The sequence below is a fragment of the Balaenoptera borealis genome (assembly GCF_965194805.1).
Source record: "Balaenoptera borealis genome assembly, chromosome: 13".
Classification (NCBI taxonomy): Eukaryota; Metazoa; Chordata; class Mammalia; order Artiodactyla; family Balaenopteridae; genus Balaenoptera; species Balaenoptera borealis.
In genome coordinates, this window is record NC_138870.1 from 76,966,747 (window position 1) to 76,990,346 (window position 23,600).

Genomic DNA, 23,600 nt, shown 5'->3' on the forward strand with positions numbered 1-23,600 from the left:
AATATTCCATTGTATATATGTACCACATCTTCTTTATCCATTCGTCTGTCAATGGGCATTTAGGTTGCTTCCATGACCTGGCTATTGTAAATAGTGCTGCGATGAACATTGGGGTGCATGTGTCTTTTTGAATTATGGTTTTCTCTGGGTATATGCCCAGTAGTGGGATTGCTGGATCCTATGGTAATTTTATTTTTAGTTTTTTAAGGAACCTCCATACTGTTCTCCATAGTGGCTGTATCAATTTACATTCCCACCAACAGTGCAAGAGGGTTCCCTTTTCTCCACACCCTCTCCAGCATTTGTTGTTTGTAGATTTTCTGATGATGCCCATTCTAACTGGTGTGAGGTGATACCTCATTGTAGTTTTGATTTGCATTTCTCTAATAATTAGTGATGTTGAGCAGCTTTTCATGTGCTTCTTGGCCATCTGTATGTCTTCTTCGGAGAAATGTCTATTTAGGTCTTCTGCCCATTTTTGGATTGGGTTGTTTGTTTCTTTAATATTGAGCTGCATTAACTGTTTATATATTTTGGAGATTAATCCTTTGTCCGTTGATTTGTTTGCAAATATTTTCTCCCATTCTGAGGGTTGTCTTTTCATCTCGTTTATGGTTTCCTTTGCTGTACAAAAGCTTTGAAGTTTGATTAGGTCCCATTTGTTTATTTTTGTTTTTATTTCCATTAGTCTAGGAGGTGGATCAAAAAAGATCTTGCTGTGATTTATGTCAAAGAGTGTTCTTCCTATGTTTTCCTCTAAGAGTTTTATAGTATCCAGTCTTACATTTAGGTCTCTAATCCATTTTGAGTGTGTTTTTGTGTATGGTGTTAGGGAGTGTTCTAATTTCAGTCTTTTACATGAAGCTGTCCAGTTTTCCCAGCACCACTTATTGAAGAGACTGTCTTTTCTCCATTGTATATCTTTGCCTCCTTTGTCATAGATTAGTTGACCATAGGTGCGTGGGTTTATCTCTGGGCTTTCTATCTTGTTCCATTGATCTATGTTTCTGTTTTTGTGCCAGTACCATATTGTCTTGATCACTGTAGCTTTGTAGTATAGTCTGAAGTCAGGGAGTCTGATTCCTCCAGCTCTGTTTTTTTCCCTCAAGACTACTTTGGCTATTCGGGGTCTTTTGTGTCTCACTGTTTTCATTTTTACATTGGATTTTTTTCTTATAATTTGGTGTATTTTTAGGTGTATTATTGATAGTGACACAGTTTGATTGCCTTAAGGGGTGCACATATTATCTCCTAGTTTATTGTTTTGCTTTATTTATGGTGATGAATGTGTGGAAGTGCAATATTGAGAAAGAATATTTACTATGAATATTCTAGGTGATTTTTTTATCACTTGGACTCCAGCTATATATACCCTTCAGTGGTTTAGTCCAACTCTGGCCTACATTACCGAGCACAATAAAGCTTTGTAATATTAATGAATGACACCAATTCAAACTTCATTAGTGGTGTAGTCTTATGCCGAGAAAAATAATGTTGGGCTCTTCTTGAAATGAATAATTGATGTGAAAAAGAAACTCACAGAAATTTTCATGTATGTCAAGAGGAAAGCATTATTAGTATACATTTTTTTGCATTCTGAGAGCATGAATACGAGTAATTTGTTCTATAAATTAGACTTCAAACTAATTCTTTCAAAATGAAATTAACAATTGACAGCTTAATATGGGACTGTGAAGAAATTTTATATTATTTGTGGTATATTTCTTGTTTCATTGTCTTACTTGTAATTTTCACTGGTGTCAACAGGAGCTATTAGTTTACTGATGTGGAAAGAGACTTGAATGTCTTCACTCACTAAGTTCTCCAGATCTTGAAATTGTCATTAATTTACTGAATGTATTAATATTTTCCCCTCTCCAAAGCATTAAGTCAGTTTATAACAAAGTATAACAATAAGGTTAATTTAAATAGAAATTATGCTAAAAATCAGAGGTAGTGCATAGATGTGAATATATTTTGTTATAGCTAACACACTCCCCTGTATGTTTGCTTTTGAGATTCCTGATAACCAGGGCAAACCAGAAAATACAATTAATGTAAGGCACTTAGCATATGCTTTAGAAAGCCAAGGATTTTCCTGTGAGATAATTCTAAATAACTATGAGATGGACTTTTTCTAGCCAGATTGAACATTTAGCACTGGCCCATAAAACTATTTCCATTTTTATTTTATGCCTCAGTAAAACTGTGGAATTATTTAAAAATCCCAAAGACCATCTTTTATTTATCTAACAAACGTTAGGATGCCATTGGTTTTTTTCCTGAGTTTCTATTAAGCTAGGTCAGTAATACTGAGAAGGAGACAAGATTAGGTAATGTCAGAAATGCATTATGCTTATATAGTTGTTGAGAAGATAGCAGAAATAGAACGAAGTACAAAACAATAATGATTTAATGCTGTAAATAAATTTTCAAGTAAAATGTATTTGTCTTAATGAAAATATGTTACAGTATTATGCTCTTTATTTGAGGCATTTTTCAGCATTTTAAACAATTTCAATGTTTGCATTTATAAAGAGATATTTGGAAGTTCTAATTGGTATTTATTAACAGACAGCCCAATAAGCATACAGGAAAGCATAAAAAGATTACAGAAGAATGAGTTTAATGCTGAGTTAAATTACATGGCAGGAGGTGAAATGAAAATAAAAAGGCAAACACATATGGATGAGGTGGGAAGATTAAGCATTAGTCAGAGTAAAGGTGTTTATAAGCCAAAAACAGAACAGGAACAGAATATTTGTACATAGTAGCAACCTATTCACACTGTATTTTTAGGTGGCATTGTCTTTGATCATTATGTTCATAATACTCCTTAAAATAAGTAAAGAAAGCAATGAATAATAAAGGGTGACATTATCTTAGTTATTATGTGTCAAACACTTTTCTTGGTGATTTACATGCAATTACCACACTTAATCTTCAAAAATCCCTATGAACTGGGTGCTATTATTATACTAATTTTATATAAAAAGAAATTTAAGATCAGAGAGATTAAACCATTTGTTCAAGATTGCACAGATAGTAAGTGGTAGAGCATGAATTTGAACTAAGGGTACCTGATTCCAGAGCTGGGGCAGTTACTCACAATGCTATATAGGTTTTGCAAGCAACTTTTCCTGGCCAGAGACTGTACTGCATATTTCAATCATATTCTCTTATTTAATGCTCACAACTCTGGCAATTGCACATTTCTCTCAATTTTATAGAAGAGAAAATTGAATATGGGTCCTTTCTTTCATGATATAAATCATTGCTAGATAGGCTATTAACCCCAGTTATATCATAGAATAACCATGGAATATATGCCCATTATTCTGTGCTCACATGGAGATTAAAAAATGAGGCAAGATGTAAGAGGGACTTTACTTACTATTTCTAATTTGGACTAAATGACTAAATAGGGAAAGTTGACCCAAGCCAAATAAGTTCTTCTTCCTTTGAGCTCCCATAGCAATTCTCTGTATATTACAAATATAGCAATTAAACTGAATTGCAGTGGTTTATTTATGAGTCTGGTATCATGTAAAAAAAAATAATGGGAAGTACCATACTTTTTCCAGCTGTAAATTCCAGAATACGGTAAAATGCCTTGTATGTATCAGATTCTCTGTAGTGTTGCCTGTATACATTCAGCTCAATAAATTAATGAATGACAACCTCTGGGGACAATATATTGTTGAGAAGCAAAATAAGAGAAAGAAACTGACATTCTCCATGACGTCCCTATTGGATATGTAAGGTTTTTAGACCATATTATCAAAAACTAGGTCTGGATAAGCTGATGAGACTCTTAGTGGGTAAACTTAATGCAAGCTTTAGTGTTTACAAAGTGTTCCAGTAAGATCAAGTAACAACCTGGGTACATTTTAGGCAATAGAAATTAAAGCAAATTTTAGATAGGAGTTCCCAAGATGGCAGAGTAGGAAGACCCTGAGTTCACCTCCTCTCAAGACCACAGCAAAATTACAAATATTTACAGAACAACTGTTGATGAAAAAGACTGAAGCCTACCAGAAAAGATCTTCTACAACTAAAGATGTAAAGAAAGAACCACAATGAGATGGGAAGGAAGGGGGTCGCTGTATATTCAAGACCCATACCCCCAGGTGGATGACCCACAAATGGGAGAATAATTACAATTGCAGAGGTTCTTCCCAAGAAATGAGGGGTCTGAGCTCCACATGGGACTCCCCACCTGGGGGTCCTGCACCAGGAAGATGAGACCCCAGAACATTTGGCTTTGAAGGCCAGTGGAGCTTACTTTTGGGAGTTACAGAAGGCTGGGAGAAAAAGGGGCTCCACTTTTAAAGGGTACACACAAAGTCTCACATGCTCTCGGACCATGGGAAGAAGCAGTAATTTGAAAGGAGCCTGGATCAGACCTACTGGCTGATCTTGGAGAGTCTCTCGGAGAGGCAGAAGGCAACTGGAGCTCAATCTGGGAACATAACACTGGCAGCAGCCATTTTGAGAAACTCAGTCTACTGCGTGAACACTGGTGCTGGAAAATGCCATTTTGGAGTCCTCCTTCTAGCTTATTAGTCTCAGGACCCAGCTCTGCCCCCACCCACCAGCCTGTAGAAACCAGTACTGGAATGCCTCAGGCCAAACCACTAACTGGGCAGGGATACAGCTCCACCTACCAGCAGACAGGCTGCCTTAAGAATCCCTGAGCTCACAAGTGCCCCTGGACACAGCCTGGTTCACCAGAGTGCCCAGGACTTGGCCCTACACACCAGTGTATGGGTACTAAACTTGGAACTCCCAAGGCCCTGCAGCCAGAGACCCTAGGACCCAGCTCTGTCCATCAGCAAGCCTACTCTAGCCTTGAGACCAGCTTTCACCCACTGGCAGGCAGACAGCAGCCCCAGGACAACTGCAGCCATGGCAGGACCCAGTCCACCCACCAGTAGTCCAGTACCAGCCCTATGACTGGCTTGGCCAGCCACACCCACCAAAAGTCCAATGCCAGCTCTGGGACCCCTGGGCCCTGCAGCCGGACCTTAGGACCAGGCTTTGCCCCACTAGCCCCAGGACCTGGCTTGACCCACTGGTGAGTGGGCATCAGCCCCAGGATCTGCTAGACCCTGACTTCACACCAGTGAGCCAGAACTAGCCCTGGGACACCGCCCCCTGCCCCACCAGGGTTCCACAGCCAGTCACCTTATGACCTGCCCCACCAACCAGCAGCCAGCAGCCAGCAGCCTCCATACAAGGCAGAGCCTTGCAACAAACTGGACCACGGATGAGTCCTGCCTACCGGACTGCCCACAGTAATCAGCATGCCACAACAGAAGAACCCACACAGCCCACATTGGGGCACTACTAGAGCACTGGGGGCACCCCTAGAGCATATAGTTCTGGTGACCAGAGGGGCGTATGCTGCTGGGATGCACAGTATGTCTCCTACAAAAGACCACTTCTCCAAGGTTGGGAAATGAAACCTACCTACCAGATACACAGAAATAAAAACAGCAAGTTAGGCAAAATGAAGAAACAGAGGAACACGTTCCAAAGGAATAAGATAAAATTCCAGAAGAAGAACTAAGTGAAGTGGAGATAGGCAATCTACCCAAGAAAGTGTTCAAGGTAATGATAATAAAGATGATCAAAGAACTTGGGAAAAGAATAAATGAACAGCGTGAGAAGTTAGAAGTTTTCAACAGAGAGTTAAAAAATATAAAGAATAACCAAACAGAGATGAATACAATAATGGAAATAGAAAATACACCAGGAGAAATCAACAGTAGACTAAATGATACAGAGGAATGTATAAGGGAGCTGGAAGAGCAGTGGAAATCACTGAAGCTGAACATAAAAAAGGAAAAAGGAATAAAAAGAAATGAGGACAGTTTAAGAGACTCTGGGACAACATCAACCATACTAACATTTGCCTTATAAAAGTCCCAGAAGGAAAAGAGAGAGAGAAAGGGACAGAGAACATGTTTGAAGACATAATAATTGAAAACTTCCCTAACTTGGGAAAGGAAACAGACATCTAAGTCCAGGAGGTGCAGAGAGATCCAGACAGGATCAACCCAAAGAGGACCACACAAGACACATTGTAATTAAAATGTCAAAAATTAAAGATACAGAGAGAATATTAAAAGCAGCAAAGGAAAAGCAACAAGTTACATGCAAGGAAACTCCCATAAGTCTATCAGCTGACTTTTCAGCAGAAACTCTGCAAGCCAAAAGGAAGTGGCATGATATATTTAAAGCGACGAAAAGGAAAAACCTACAATCGAGAGTGCTCTACCTGGCAAGGCTCTCATTCAGATTTGATGGAGAAATCAAAAGCTTTACAGATAAGCAAAAGCTAAAAGAGTTCAGCACCATCAAATCAGCTTTACAAGAAAAGTTAAAAGGACTTCTCTAAGGAAAAAAGAAAAGGCCACAACTGGAAACATGAAATTTATGAAAGGAAAAAGCTTATTAGTAAAGGCAAATATACAGTAAAGGTGATAAATCAACCACAGACAATGCTAGTAAATTAAAGATGATAGAGATGGAAGGTATACTGTGTTCATGGATTGGAAGAATTAATATTGTAAAAATGACCATACTACCCAAAGCACTCTACAGATTCAATGCAATCCCTATCAAAATACCAATGGCATTTTTCACAGAACTAGAACAAATAATTTTAAAATTTGTATGGAAACACAAAAACCCCGAATAGCCAAAACAGTCGTCAGAAAGAAGAGCAGAGCTGGAAGTATCACAAAAAGACAACCTACTGAATTAGACAAAATATTTGTAAATGATATGACCAATAAGGGGTTTATATCCAAACTATATAAACAGTTCGTACAGCTCAATATACATATATAAAAAAAGAGTAAAAAAATGGGCAGGACCTGAGCAGACATTTTTCCAAAGAAGACATAGAGATGGCCAACAAGCACATGAAAAGATTCTCAACATCATTAATCATCAGAGAAATGCAAATCAAAACCTCAATAAGGTATCAATTCATACCTGTCAGAATTGCTATTGTCAAAAAGATCACAAATAACAAATATTGGAAAGATGTGGATAAAAGAACCCTTGCACACTGTTGGAAGGACTGTAAATTGGTGCAGCCACTGTGGAAAACTATGGAGGTTCCTTAAGAAACTAAAAATAGAACTACAATATGATCCACTAATTCCACTCCTGGGTATATATCCAAAGAAAATGAAACACTAATTTGAAAAGATACATAAACCCCAATATTCCTAGCAGCATTATTTGCAATAGCCAAGATATGGAAGCAGCCTACTTGTCCATCATCAGATGAATGGGTAAATAAGATGTGGCATATATATATATATATATATATATATATATATATATATATATATATATATATATATATATATATATATATGTATATATATATATATATATATATATATGAATGAAATTTTGCCATTTGCAACAACATGGATGGGCCTGGAGGGTCTTATGCTTAGTGAAAAAAGTCACACAGACAAAGACAAATACTGTACTGTATGGTACCACTTATATGTGGAATCTAAAAAATAAAACAAACTGGTGACTATCACAAAAAAGAAGCAGATTCACAGATATAGAGAACAAACTAATGGTTACAAGTGGGAAGAGGGGAGGGAGTGGGTAAGATAGGGGTAAGGAATTAACAGGTACAGACTACTATGTATAAAATGCATTAGCTACAAGGATATATTGTACAGCATAGGAAATATAGCCAATATTTTACAACTATAAATGGAGTATAATCTATAAAAATTTTGAATCATTATGTTGTGCACCTGAAACTAATATAAGTCAACTATACCTCAATAAAAATAAAGTGTTGTCTCAGAATGAAGGAACTATAAATAAGGGAAGTTTGGTAGAAAGCAGAGAAAGTGTGCAGTTCTCATGATTAAAACAAAGAAATCTGGTTAGCAGACATTTGGTCCAGTTCAATACTTCCAGGTTCTTTTAGCATGAACCAAATATATTATGGACATTTTGGGTAGGACCAACTGTCCTGCAAGGAGAAACAGTCTGCTAACCAGATGGAAGAGGCATTCAGGAAAAAAAATGTCCAAGTGAATGCATACCAAATGAGATGATATTGTTTAGTACAATTACTGTGTGGAAATGGATTTGAAATGATCTCATATATAGGATATAAAGGAAGAATTAGATAAAGAGTTATGGCTAATGTGGTTTATAATATAATTTATGAATGATTATTTTGTTCATTCATTCATTCAATAAACATTTAATTGAAGGACTACTTTGTCCCAGACACTATTCAAAATGTGAGGGATATAACAGCGGACAAAATAGCAAAAAAAGAGAATGTCTCATGGTTTTAATTCTAGCAGGGAGAGATGCACAATAAAAACATGTGTAAGGAAAATATTGATATGTTAGATCATGATGGATGATATGGAGAGAAATACAGTAGAAGAAGTAGATAAGGGAGTATTGGAAAGGTGATTCTAATATAAATAAGATGTTTAGGGAAGGCTTCAGAGAGGACACTTGTGAACAAACCTGAATAAGAAGAGAAAGCTAGCTGTACAGATATTTGGGAAGACTTACCAGGTAAAAGTTTAGTAAGTGCAAAAGTCCTGAAACAGAAGTTTGGTATCTTTGAGGACAAGAAAGGAGTCTGGGCTGACTGAGGTGGAATGAACTTGGAAAAGATAAGGGGGAGATGAAGCTATCAGGAAAATGAAAGACAAATCCGGTAAAAGCCTGGGAAAAATTGGATAAGAGGCAGGCTTGTTATCCATTCTCTCCTTTTATCAGGGAGCACCTGTGGGGAATAAAAAAGATGAACCAATCAAATATGATTGTAAACCTGCCAATAACAAACTTTCTGGCAAAGAAACTATCTGTATTTGCTGGTGGGACAGTCTTTGTTTATGGAATCCTTCAGCAGGATATAACTGGTCTACTTAGGATTGCATATGATAAATTCGGAATTGATGGGTTTATAGGACAGAGTTCTGGGGAAAATGTCATGAACTTGAGAATAAAGAAGAGATATTTCATTACCAAAAACATAAGCCTTTGAGTAAATATTATATTATAGCTACTTATATTACTTACAAATTTCATATGTTAATCTGTACCAGATCAAATCCTGATGCAGGGCATTGTATCCTAAACCACTCTTTTCTTTGCCTGTCCCTCATGATTACTTTTATCCTTGAAATTATTAGTAAAGCTTGGTACTAAGAACTTTTATTCACATGAGTCTGATTTGACAATTATCTAAGGACCTTATAGCAGACTACTACTCTTTCCCTGAATGAGATGTGATCACTGGACAGTTTTAAACAATGGCATAATATAATATTACTTGAATTTTAAAATGAATAATAGATTGTAGAGGAGCAAATACAGAAGCAGGAAAAGAATATTGCAGGTGAGAGCCCATAGTGGTTTGGATCAGACTTATAGCAGTATAGATGGTAAGGAGTGGTTGGTTTTTGGATACTATGGCATCAAGAATGACAACACTCAAATTATAGCTCCTTAGGAGAAGTCTATAGAAACTATTATTAGGTGATTCCAGAGAAGCACACAGATGTAATTGCTAGGTAGTTAAATCATTAAGGTATGGATGACAATAGATGATGTCGCTAAAGATAGCTAATTTAAAATATAAGTAAATTCTAAAGCTCTGCATTGGCAAAGCTCAAATAGCATAACTGAGCAGCAGATATGAAGGTAAATTCTGATTCTACGATATGTTCGCTTTCTCTTTGCCCACTTTCTTTATGTGTGTGTGGAGGGATGGCATAAGGTAGGTTGGTACATGTGAGCTTAAAATTAGAAGAAGCAGAACTATATTTAAGTGAAGGGAATTTCTTTTTATTGCTGAATATGCCATTGTATGGATATACCATAATTTGATTATCCATTCTTCTGTTGATAGACATTTATGATACTTTCAATTTTTAACATTATAAATAAAGCTACTATTAACATTCATGTACAAGTTTTTTCTGTGTGTGTGTGTGTGTAGACATATAGGATTTATATCCCTTTTCAGAATAAGTGTTCTAATCTCCTATGACTCCTTTTCAGTATTTTTTTCACTTAAGGTAGGCTTTCATTGTTGGTAGCTGTTTTAGGTCAATCTTAGGCTAAATCTCCTTTTCTCTCTTCTATGCTTTTTTTCCCTAAGCTGCACTGCCTCTCCATGTGGGAGAGGGTTTCACGCATAATTTGAAAACTGGATGTTGTCTTTCTCTTAGTTATGCTGTGGGTGTGGGTTTTGCTTCATTTCTTCTTCTTCTTCCTCATGTTTTTAAGGAGTTGTTGGAAGATTTGAATTAAATGGTCAGCATTACTTTGGCTACCAACTATCAAGAGGTAAAGAGGAAGAGTGTGACAGGCAAAATAATGCTCCCTCAAAGATATCAGGTCCACATAGAGGAGAAGGTGATGTGAAAACAAAGCCAAAAGAAATTTCAGGATGTTGGCCTGGAAGACTGGAGTCCAAGGAATGTCACAATCCAAGGAATGCCACCAGCCACCAGCCACCAGAAGCTGGAAGAGTAAGGAATAGATTCTTCCCTTAGAGCTTCTGGAGGGAATGTGTTCCTGCTGATACTTTGATTTTGACCCAGTTATACTGATATGGGATATCTGGCCTCCAGAACTGTGAAAGAATGCATTTCTGTTGTTTTAAGCCACCCAGGTGCAGTAATTGGATACAGCAGCCACAGGAAACTAATACAGAGAGGTTTTGTTCTCTAACTTTACTATGGGTTGAAGATAGTAAAGTCTAACTATAAAGCAAAAAAGAAAGACTTAAAACATAACTTCAGATACAGCTCCACTAAACGGCCAGTAGATGTGTCCATTCACAAGGCAGTTATTTATTTATTTATTTATTTATTTATTTATTTATTTATTTATTTATGGCTGTGTTGGGTCTTCGTTTCTGTGCGAGGGCTTTCTCTAGTTGCGGCAAGCGGGGGCCACTCTTCATCGCAGTGCGCCGCAGTGCGCGGGCCTTTTCACTATCGCGGCCTCTCTTGTTGCGGAGCACAGGCTCCAGACGCGCAGGCTCAGTAATTCTGGCTCACGGGCCCAGTTGCTCCGCGGCATGTGGGATCTTCCCAGACCAGGGCTCGAACCCATGTCCCCTGCATTGGCAGGCAGATTCTCAACCACTGCGCCACCAGGGAAGCCCCACAGGGCAGTTATTATTGGCAATTTTTCTCTTTAGTCTATATGTTGAAATTATGTTTCCAGGACCCTGTTCTACCCGACAGTAGAAGATCAACATGTATTTGAAGGATGTAAAATGGGTCTGTGCTCTTCTGGTATATTCTCAACTTCTATTCCTGCAGCTCAACATTACCTCATTGATTACTCACATTACCAAACTGCACCCCCCCAAAAAAAACAAGTTTGCATGATAGTAATCTCTTCAAAGAGATACCATTTTACCAGTGAAGTGAGCTATTAACATCATCATGTAGAATGATGGATTTACTAATCTGAAAAAGCCATACTTGGATTATTTTACTGACTCAGGTCATCTTCAAGTAAATGAGTAATGAGGTGGTATATTTTTAGGCTTAATAAATCAGCCTCCACTAGGATAAAATAAAGAGTCTATTTCAAAGACAAATTTTAGTTCCCACTCTTAGAACTAATAAGAAATCAGGGATGTTCTAGTCTAGCTCCAGAACAGCCTGGTACCACTGTTAGAAGTATCTAACTGCTTCTTTTCTTTCTTTAATTTTCTCATAATCTAATTAGTACTTAAGGAAAATAGAATAAACAAATTTGACTGAAGCAAAAGCAGAGAGTCTTGTGTGTGTGTATGTGTGTATATATACATACGTGTGTATATGTATGTGTATATATATATATAATTTCTATTTATTGACGTTTTCAATTGTGAAGAAAATCACAAAAATATAATGAAAGCAAACAAATTGTAGCTAACATGCAAGCAATTGATTAGTTCCAAATTACTTTAAATATATGGGAAAATGTAATCATCTAGTATTTAAAAATAATTTCCCTGTACATAGTGTTTTAAGTATATCCTTTGATTATCATGAAAACTCTCCAAAGGATACAGGACTGTTCATAGGACAGTAATTTCATAGATGGAAAAAAAATGAAGCTCAGAGTAGTTTGGCCTCAGATCACAGAGTGGTGTAGCTCCCTTAATACTTACATGTCTAATGTTCTTTGCACTTATAACATCTTTTTGTGACAGGTGAAATTTAGCCATACTAACACTATGAACTCACTTGAGAAGAGAGGAAATAATTCTGAAACAATTCAAAATTAGTATCAGTGCATTGACTAATGTATTAAAATTATCAATCATTTTAAAATTGGGCTAAAACTACCATTTTTGGAAAATCTACAGCTTTCAAATTTTAACATAGCTTCTGAATATTTGATCCTATAAAAAATTACTCAATGTGAACTCATTTTTTTTTAAATAAATTTATTTATTTATTTATTTATGGCTTTGTTGGGTCTTCATTGCTGCGCATGGGCTTTCTCTAGTTGTGGCAAGCGGGGGCTACTCTTCTACTCTTCGTTGCAGAGTGCGGGCTTCTCACTGCAGTGGCTTCTCTTGTTGAGGAGCATGGGCTCTAGGCACAAGGGCTTCAGTAGTTGTGGCTCGCCGGCTCTAGAGCACAGGCTCAGTAGTTGGGGCTCACAGGCTTAGTTGCTCCGCGGCATGTGGTATCTTGCCTGACCAGGGCTCGAACCCGTGTCCCCTGCACTAGCAGGTGGATTCTTAACCACTGCGCCACCAGGGAAGCCTGTGAACTCATTTTAATAAGAGTTCAAGTGTGTCTAATCATGGCAATTAGTGGAAGTAGTATTTTCTTTATTTATATTATAAAGCAATATATTTTATGAAATTAATTTTTTCTAGGTCTAATGGCTTTGCTATAAACTAAGTATTCACTTACTTTTTTTCATCTTTTCTCACAAAATGAGTTAAATTCAAAATATAGACTTAAAAAATGGACACTAAGATTTGGTAACTGTAGAGAATCTGCAGAAAACTTCTCTGTTTCTTCTTTGCTTAGGAAATCCAGAAAACCGATATGAGCACTATCTACTCTGTGATTTACATTCGTACTGCAGTGCAATGACTTTAACTGTTAATTGAAATTTCTCTTCCTGAGCTATAGACTAGTAGACCGGAAAGATGTCTTTTGCCAATTGTATTGTGTAATGCAGAGTTGCTCTTGAATACAATAGTACACGTTTTACTCCTTGGAGTTTCTCCTGTTTTTTTCTTTAGCATTTCTAAACAAATAAGAAAGAATATCATAGCAGCTATTGTATGCATAAATGGGATATATGTTCTGAATATTCTTGATGCCAACAATGGAAAAGTTTGTTTATTCATTTAGTTTCTTTTTTTGTTTATTTTTGTGTGGTCTGGCATGAAATCAAATGAATCTGTATCTTCACTGAATATGAGAATATTCATCCACTTATTTATTCAATAATTCACTTATTTCCAATATTTTATTCAATTACCAGTTAGTGATTGCCTACAAGTACCAAGCAACCTTTAAAGTGCTAGAAATATAAATGAACAATTTACAGCGCCAATTCTCAGGAGACTGAGTTTATTAGGCAGATAAGGGGACCTAATTCTATCACAGAGGCATGTTTTGTTTGATAAGAGGGCGCTGAGGAGAAGCTTCCAACTTAACCTGAGTGTTTCAGGAAAAGTCTCTCAGAAGTAGTGTTTGACAATTCCTTAATGGTATTGATTTTGACATCAGCACCACCTGAGGCTTATTTTATAGCAATCTCATTTCATGAAATTCTTCTGTAAACAAAGAGCTGATACTGATATCCTTTGAATGCTATTTCAGGGGGATTTTTTTCTTCTCCTATGTTCATGCTTTAGGATGATATGTGAGAAACGAGAATTGAGAGGTGAAATTACTAACAGAATGAATACCTGTCTACCTGTGTTCCCAGATGGGCTTAACAAATGAAGACAGGGGAGGGCCCCATGTAAGTGACTATACAGTTCAAGCGTTTTTTTTTTAATTATAAGGTAAATATGTTTATATATATGGTCAATGGAAAAGGTAGCTCAGTAATGACAGTGTTCATCATAAAATATCATCATATTTAAACCCCAAAAGCACTGCCAAATAATTGATTTTAGAAACTGAAATCTAACACTTGAATTAATCATTATAATTTGGAAAGTTCATACCAATTATTGTCCTTGGCTTTTAGGTAAAAATAGATAATTTTCAGTACTCTGTATAGATCTTTTTATTTGTCCTTGGTTACCGTGTTTTGGTGCCCTCAATGACCATTCTATACGTGCATTTTCCAGCACCTTGTTCAATATCTTTGCTTGTTTCTTCTAGAGAAGATAGAGGAAATCGGGTATGAACTATCTCACCTTTCTGCTATCCATGCATTCAGACATTGATGCTGGAGCTCCCTACTTCCTTTCCTCCAGTCTCTGATGATAATGTTTCCTTCATGTCCTATTCAAGTTAAACCACCACCAATTTGGATGTTGATTCCACTCCTCTCCTACTCCTGAGACTTTGCTATGTCAGTTATCTCTTCTTCCTGCAGAATCTTTAAGCTCCCTTTTTTTCTCTTCTGACTTTTTCCCTTTGGCATTTGAACCATCTTTTTCATCCTAACGAAAGTCAACAATAAAAATCACTTAACCCTAAATAAATACCTCTGGCTAAGATCCAGGTTTTCTTTTTTTTTTTTTCATTACATGATCAAAAATCTTGTCTACTTTTGCAGTCTCTGTTTCCTCACTTCTGGTCATGCTTAACGCCCCCCCTCCACCCCCGGTATGGCGAAAGTCCCTGTTGATTGTCATATTGCCACACTCCATATTATGAAAATGAAGCTCTCTCTTGTATTTGGCAACTTTGACCATTCTCTCCATTAACTGTATTTTCTGTCCTTGAAACTTTACTTTCTTTGTTTCCAAGACAACTTTGCATTAACCATAAACACTACTGTAGTAGCCTCTCTACTCTTCTCTAATTTTTAAGGCCCATACATGTTATCTCCTGAGCTATGGGAGTAATCTAACTGAAATGCAAAGCTTACCAAATCACTCCCCTGATTAAATCAATCAGAGACTTCCCATCACCTAAAGAGTAAAATTCTTGTACCTTGAAAAGTAAAAGTCAAGTCCCTCTGGACTTTACCTTGACTCTCTCTCCAGCTTCAGCTCCTTGTTTTTCTTATATTTCTGACTCCTAACTTTTGGTGCTCCAAGAATTTCATCCTTTATTTCCTGTTTTCCTTAGTCAACTACTCTCCTGAATGATCTTATCTACTCTTACAATTTTTACCTTTTTGATAATCACTTCATAATTATCTAAAATTCACCATGTCAAAACTGAAATGATCCTTTTCCATCTAAATATGTTCATTGTGGTTCATTTTTTCACTTATGTAAGGTAATTACTGTTATTAAAAACAAACAACTAATTAAATATAATAAAGTTCAATACAGGTCGGTAGTGAAGCTTTGCTTCTTAGGGTCATTCAGGGATGCAGTCTCCTTCTATCAAGTGCTGGGGTCTTGGAATACTTTCTCAAAAACCTATGCATCCAAAAGAGTGAGAGAAATAACAGCAAGATTACAAAAGGTTTGGATGAGCCAGGACCAGAAGTAGCAAATGGCAATTCTAGCTATAGTCCACTGGTCAGTACCAAGTCATAAGGCCACCTTAACTGCAATAAGGGCTGGAAAATGTAGTCTGTCCATAAGCCTAGGAGGAAAAGTAAAGGGGTATGCTGAACACACAGCATCTTCTCTGCCATAATGGCTGCCTGCCAAATTGTTTTTTTTTTTTTCTCCTTTACTTCTTGAATAAATTTTAAGTCTGCTACCACCTCTATCTTTAACCCAACTAAACCCATTCTCACGGGTCTGACCTCATCATATCTCGAAAGAACTACTGCAATAGCCTTCAAACTGCCTTCTGGTTGAACCCTTCCTATCTATCATCTACACAGCTGCAGGAATAATCAAGTAAAATGAAAATTTTACCTATAAAACTCCCCTGATTAAATCCCCTTAGTGACTTCCCATTATGTACAGAGTAGAAATATCATAGAATAGAAAAATAAGGTCCTCCTGACTTGGAATCTGCCTATTTCACCAGCTTCAACTCTGGATACTCATTGACTTTTACTTTACACTTGGCCAAGACTGAAACATTTCTTGTACCCTGAGCACTCCATTTAGTGTCTTTGCTCATTCTACTTTCTAATCTGGAACACCTTTCACCTCCCTACTCCATAATCCCTCAGGATGAATTAGCTGCCTCTCATCAAAACCTGCATAATCCTGGTACCTTTATCAATCAATAATGTACTTGATTATACACAACCATCTGTGCAAGTGCCTAAATAATTCATTAAACTATGAGATACTTGAGAACAGGGGCTGTGTCTGACTTTTCACTCCCAGTTCTAGCAGATGCTTGGCTAATAGTAATCATCTATAAATATGTCTCAAATGAACAAACTGCTTGCGTTGAAGTAAGAGGGACCTTGAAACTCAGTTCCTTTTCCTGTATCCCTTGAACCCTACTTATGTCTTGCCATTCACTTGCATAAGACTAGTTCCAGACCTTCCCTAGTCTGCTGACTGGAGTTTGGTTTTGTATGACCAGATGATACAAGATAATAATTATCACTCTATTAAATTCCCCACCCTTGTACCCTGCTCATATGATTGGATATCCTGGCACCACATAAGCATATGACACTTGGGCAATATGTTATAAGCTGAGGGAAGCCCATCAACCTATTTGGAATTGGTCCCTCAAACCAAATCACTGTCTTTTAGCCCATAATTATCTTGAACAATAGATTCCTGCTTGTAACCCCAGCTACCACTCTATGCTCATTCAAGTAACAAATCATGTCTCACAACTAAGGCTGTTTCATATTCTAATGATAGCCACTTAAAAGATGTGCATTTCTATTACACAGTGGGATCAAGAGTGTAACTATGATAATAGTGCAAAACAATACAGAGAAATTCAATTGGAGCAACAGAAGAATGTGGGCAACAATCTAAGTGGAATTTCCTTTTCTTCTCTGAATTCTAAAATCATTGGCGCCAATTGTGAATTGTATTTTACAAAGAAGCCAAAACTGAGTGGAAAGTGCTCTCCACTCAATCTTCCTCCATTAAGTTTTAGTCTCATTTCAAAATGGTAGTTCCAAGGCTGCTTCTTCCAGTACCTTGATTGATAGCTTTCAAATTATGATTCAGTACCAAGTACATTAGTAGTACTTGTACCTCATAAATAGTACATCAGTTTTCATTAATTAATGCCATTAAATTGTTGAATTATTGGAAAAAAGGAACATAAGTACATGCCTTAAAATGTCCATATGTTTAAATAAATACTGTTTAGAGGTTAAGTATCTAGAATTCTTGAATTTGAAGTAAATTTGATACCTTTTGTGATATGTAAAGAGTGGATAGAAATTATTAAAATATCTAAATTTAGGAATATTTTGGGAAAATATTATTTACTTTGTGATTCACTTTTAAAGGAATGTTTGTACAGTTCATTTGAGGTATTTTTCATAATAGACAACAAAACAAAAGAATGTGTATATATGTACATACATATATATAATATATATGATATTATACAGATATTTGATATATATTATACCTGTACTACTTCATATATGTCTTTGGAGACTTGAAAAATGTATTTTCTTAATCCTATTTGATTATTTAAGAATATATATGGATATAATTATACTTTTCTTTTTCAAATTATGAATTTAATAATTCAATATTTGTTAAGATATAATAAATAACTCTACACTGGGGCAAACAAATAGTATGTGCTTCATATCAAAGACCAACAAATCCATTTTCCAGGCTATGCATCACACTTTGGTCAGTTCTGCTACAGATTCTAACATTGGCCATTAATCTTCTGTCAATTATTTTTATAAATACCGTCTCTTCCGGGATTTATAAACAAATCATTTAAAACCAAAATAACCCAAGATTCATTAATTCTGTCTTGTACATTATAAACTACTAAAGGTAAATAATCATTCTTGAATTAACTCAGAAAAATAGAATATAAGAAAAAGCATACTGTTTGATTCTACAGGAAAAGATCTTGCTTAATGATAACCCCGAGTATTAGGAAATAATTTGTCAATGTCAGTGTTTTTAAATCTCAAATTCCCCTAAGAATTTAGAAAATGTTCCGTCATGTCTATTTTTGTACCCTCTAAACACACACAAACCCACACACACCCACACACACACACACACACAAACACACCCTAAATTATTCAAGGCAGTTAGTCAGAACTCAGAAAACATATACTCATGCAAATCGTTCTAGACTGCCCAACACAAGATCATTTTATCCATACAATAACTAAACAAGAATTAGTTGAGAACCATAGAGCCACTTTGAGCTCTGTGAGTTCTTGGGAAATGGAAGGAAGGTGGAAGCAGCGCTGAACCTCCAGAGGTTTTATCCTGAAGAGGAGGGAAAGAGGATGGGGAGGCTCCAGAGTGTCTGGTTGCTTCCGTAACAAAGAGAAGGAGTAGTTTCAAAAAAAGGAAGCATCAAAAAACTGTGAACATTGTTATTATTTTTACAGACATTAAATACTTACTTATAAGGCTTCATAAAATTCTTCAGAGTATAGTCCAGGTGTCATCTCCTCTGTCAAAGGGCCCTAAATCTCCCAGCCTGAGTGTGAATTGACATTGATCTCCTGTGTATTTCTATAACAATAATATTTTAGGAACATGCTGCTTTAGAACACTTATCACTTCATTGAATTAAAATTCCATGAAATCTGTCTTCAGAGATTCTGGGATCCTTGAGAGCAGGAACTGTGCTTTTTTCACCCTTGTATCACCTTTACTGGTGCCACCACCACTATTCCAGTTTGTAGCACCATGACTGGCATTCAATAAAACAGGCACTAAATGAATGACTAAGGCACAATCAGAGGACATTAAACGCATGTCAGGCTGAGTAATTTAATCATGGACTGTGAATAATGGGAAGCCAAAAAAGCAGGTGTCACAAATTCAGATTCCTAGTAGGTTCCCAAGAAGGTGACAAAAGTGTTACAAATTTTAAAAAAGAAAAGAAATTTTTTTCTAGTATTAAAAAATGCTACAAGATAAACTGTAAGGTTGATGACAAACCCCAATCAATAGTTGGTCCCAGTATCAGGGACATAAGAGGGAATAATGTGTACTGTGGGAATGCATTCCCTGGATCAAGAATATGTCTCTCTCATTTCCAACCTATTGTGGCAACAAGGAAATCTGGGTTCAGTACTGCTAGATGTACCAATTTATAAGAAAAGCCAGAAATTAAGTATTTATATTTATTATTATATGACATATCACAGTATGAACATGTTGGCTTTTTCTTTTTTTAAAGATAAAGTGTGAGCCAAACACACTCTGTGAATGTGAAACAGAGACCACTAGAGTTTTAATGCCCTCTAAGTGCTCTTTACAGGATTGACAAATCTCCAAAAGTATTTTAGGAAGTTTAGTTTCATGCCAGGCTGTCTCAACAGTCCAGGCTAACACATAAGCATATTCAAATCCGGTTCCCAAGGTGTTGAGTCCAGAAGCATGGTGACAATAGCTTATATAAAATAATTTTATAGTCTTCCACTTTGTTTCCTGTATTTGACTCTCCTGAGTGAGCACAACAATGGCACAGCCAAATCAGTTTAGATACTAGGATCTCTACATTTCACATGTTATTGTCCCTTCCTCTTTTATTTCTGGTATTGAGTTACTATTTCCTACTACATTTCCCATAATTCTTCAGCACATTCATTCTACCCAGCCAGCTCTTTTTTTTCAAACTTCCTAGATTCTGACAAGCCACAGAAATACCTGATTTCAAAGAGATGCTTGCATTCTATACTGATACCATCTAGGAGTGTAAATGCCTAATGTCACACTGCTGAGAAAGGTAAGAAAAATCATTACAGGTCTTTATATCTTCTAATCTTTTAACATTTTTTTGAAGAGACAGAAATGTTTTATTTTTCAACGAATATCTTAGTTACTTATTTTTGTTACATCTGTGCAAATCAAAATGCAATAAAATTTTTGAACGATAGAGCTGGAATGTGGACTCAAAATGTGACCCAATAAGATTGCAAGGACTATTTAAAGAAGTCTTCCATAAATCTGACAATGACTCTGACTCCAACAGCGTGGATTTGAATATAAATTTTGCACAAATAATGAACTACTAAGAAAACAATTAAGCTGCTTTCCTGTCTGATTGATATGCCATTATAGCAATGCAAGGACAAATTCATTTAAGTTAGGCTAGAGGCTTAATTAATTTTTTCACAACTATCATCAGAAACACATATTAAGTTTCTACTCTCAAATCATTTCATGATATGATTTTTTTCTCAAATTTTGCAAATAGGGAGTCAACATTTATGACAAAAATAAACCCCAGAATATTCAAAGAAAATTTGAATTGGCCAAAGCAAAATTTAGTTACTCTGGTAGTAATAGGATTTTTTGTTTTTTAACTAAATGTGAGTGTAATCTGATAAGCCTGTTTTCCAACTAGTGGATATCATGGTTCTGTATTAAATGTATGCAGTTGAAGAATATGTTTGATTGTTTACTGCCTGGGATTTATATAAAACTGGTATATTACAATATGCCATGTGTGTGGTTAACCCAGTTGCAAATCATTAAACCATTATGTAGTAATTAGCAGTGTTATAAAAAGAATGAGATATACGCATCATTTATTTTCAATACAGCTTTGCATAATTGGAATAATATGCAATTTGATCTATTAAGATACTAATTAAATTCAAAACACTTAATATGTACCAGAATGTTGTGCTCTGAAATTGCATAATTGTCCATTGTGTGGTCATTTTCTTCACTATCCCTTTCTCCAAAGCATGTGAGAGTAATCCATAAATTACATTCAGGGAAAAGGTAATATTAAGAAACAATGAGAACCACAAAGAAGTCTTCAGTTGGTCAAAAGTGTTATACTTCTCCAGGCAAGTAGAAAAATCTAATTTGTTTTATACCTCCATTCCAAGCCCCTCTTCTGTGCCCTTGAAGATGTGTATACTTAATAAAATGGCCCCAAACAGAAAAAGAAAAAAAGGGAGCAGTTTAAGTGCCTAAATAATTGAAAAATTGGGAATTTTAAATAAAGTATTTCTGAAAAACCAAGAGGTAGTTTTTCTCCAACTTCTAATTAAGGAGTCTGTCTTTATGAAGATTCACATCCTGGCAAGAGATCAAAGTCATATATTCTTATTATTCTTTTTCAATTTAGCTTCAGTGTACTATCAGATGAAATCTTATCACTGTATTCAGAATTTATCACTTAGCTCAAGAATTTAGCACTGTCTACAATATCAAATCCAACCTCAAACATTTCCCAAGGCCTTCACATATTAGCCCTTGCTACTTTTAGAATAGTAAGGATGATGGTGAAAAAAAAAAAAGCTAATATTTTTCCTAGGTATTGTGCTAAAAATGTGCCACATTATCTCATTTAATTCACAGAGGTTAAAATATATGAGCAAACTCAGGCTGTGAGAGGTAACTTAAACTTGGTTCGAGTCTTACTGTTTCTATGTTCCAAAGTTGAGTGAAATCTGAGGTTATGTGATTCAGAAGCACTGTTCTTAACCTTTCACTATGCTACAAACTTCACAATATTCCAACACTCCTCAAAACCTCCTCTGTACCTGCTCTAAATGAATCAGACCAGACTCTTCCATGTACTTAGTATTGACTTATTCTTTTCTCAGTGCCTTAGTTCATGCTGTTTCCTCTCTTAAAGTGTGTACTTTGTCACTTAGCCAAACATCCCTCCTCTTTCAAGGCATGGGTCACATGCCTCCTCCGCCACAGCTCTTTCACCTCAAATGCATACCTCAGATCTCATTCGTATTCCCATAGTGCCTAGTATAGAGTTACAAAGGTGATTATCTCTCAATAAATATATTTTCTGAAAGCATTAATAGCAAAGACATAAATAATCCATTATAAAACAAAGAATGTTGTCATGCACATTTGATTCCTTGTTATAAAGGATAGATTTGCTGCCAGACATATTTCCTGTGCCAGATTTTCCATCATCAACAAAATTTTCAAAAAGATTTTCATTCACTTTGACTGCCCTTGGCCTGTGTCCAATTTTTTTTTTTTTTTAGAGCTTACAAATTTAATTTTAAATTCAAGTGCTGCTGCTGAATACAAGCAGTATAGAGCCAGAGAAGGAGTTTTCCTTGAAGAGAAATGGGATCCATTTTAATTTAGAGGCAAATAAGGGAAGTATCCTGAGGTTGCACCCATTATCAGGAATGGTCGGCTCCATCCCTCTGCTTTTTCACCCTAGTGTTCCTGCTCCCTTTACCCTTAGACTCAGGTCCATTCACACTCTTGGGGCAAGTCCTGGCTTGCCCGTGGTAATAAAGGAGAGCTCTTCTTGAGAATGTGGTGGATTCACTAAAGCTCCAGCCAATTTTATCACATGTTATTCTGACGTCTTTACCAAAATCCCAACCTCATGATGGCCAAACCTCTTTTTGTCTCTCTGGTGTATTATTGGCAGGGCATGGATGTCTGCCAAATCATCAGGCTAGTGGTGGGAAGGACGGCTGCTTTGGACCCTAGGCTGGCAGGACCAGGAGGCACAGTTGCCATTTCTTTAAGCTAGCCAACATTAGGCATATAGGTATCATTTCAAGGGTGATAATTTAGATGTGTGACGTAACTGTACTTACAGAAAAGGCAGTATGGTGTAGTGATTTAATGACTCTGGAGCCAAACTGCTTAAGGTCCAGTTCCAATTTCTGACACTTGTAAGTTGTGTGTGACCTTGAACAACCTTGGACAACTTATTTGATCTCTTAATAGCTCAGTTTTTTTCAACTGTAAAACAGGGATAATGATAAGTCCTACCTAACAGTGTGTTTGTGAGGATTAAAAAGAATTAATCTATGTCAAACACATAGAGCAATGATAACACTCAACAGTGTTAGCTATCATTGTTTAATATTCCTTCAGTAAGTAAATGAATAAAAATAATAAATTTATTGTATAGTAAAGTTTTTTTGCTTGTCTCTTTCTTCCTCAAGACCAAAAACTCCTGGAGGGCAGAGAGCAGTTATTAATCATCTTTGTACAGCCTCAGCATTTTCCAGGAGGATGACTCATTATTTGCACACAATGACTATTTGTTGAATGAATGCAAGTTGTAGTCATTAGAGAGAAAAGGTAAAGTGAAGTAGAGCTTACCATTGTAAGAGTCCAAATTATTTAGGAGTAATGAGACTATGATGTTTGTAGTTTTGTCCCCTTCAGTGTTGAAGTCACACCCATGGTAACGGCAATAAAGTGGAGAGGGGAATTGTGAATCAGATGTCAAAATTCTCAAGAGAGAAAAAAGTATGAACCTAAAACAGAAGAAGATATTGACATGTAGACTAGCTTAGACTACTGGCACAGGCTGCATATAAAGAGTTTTCCATGAAGAAGAAGTTAGATTATC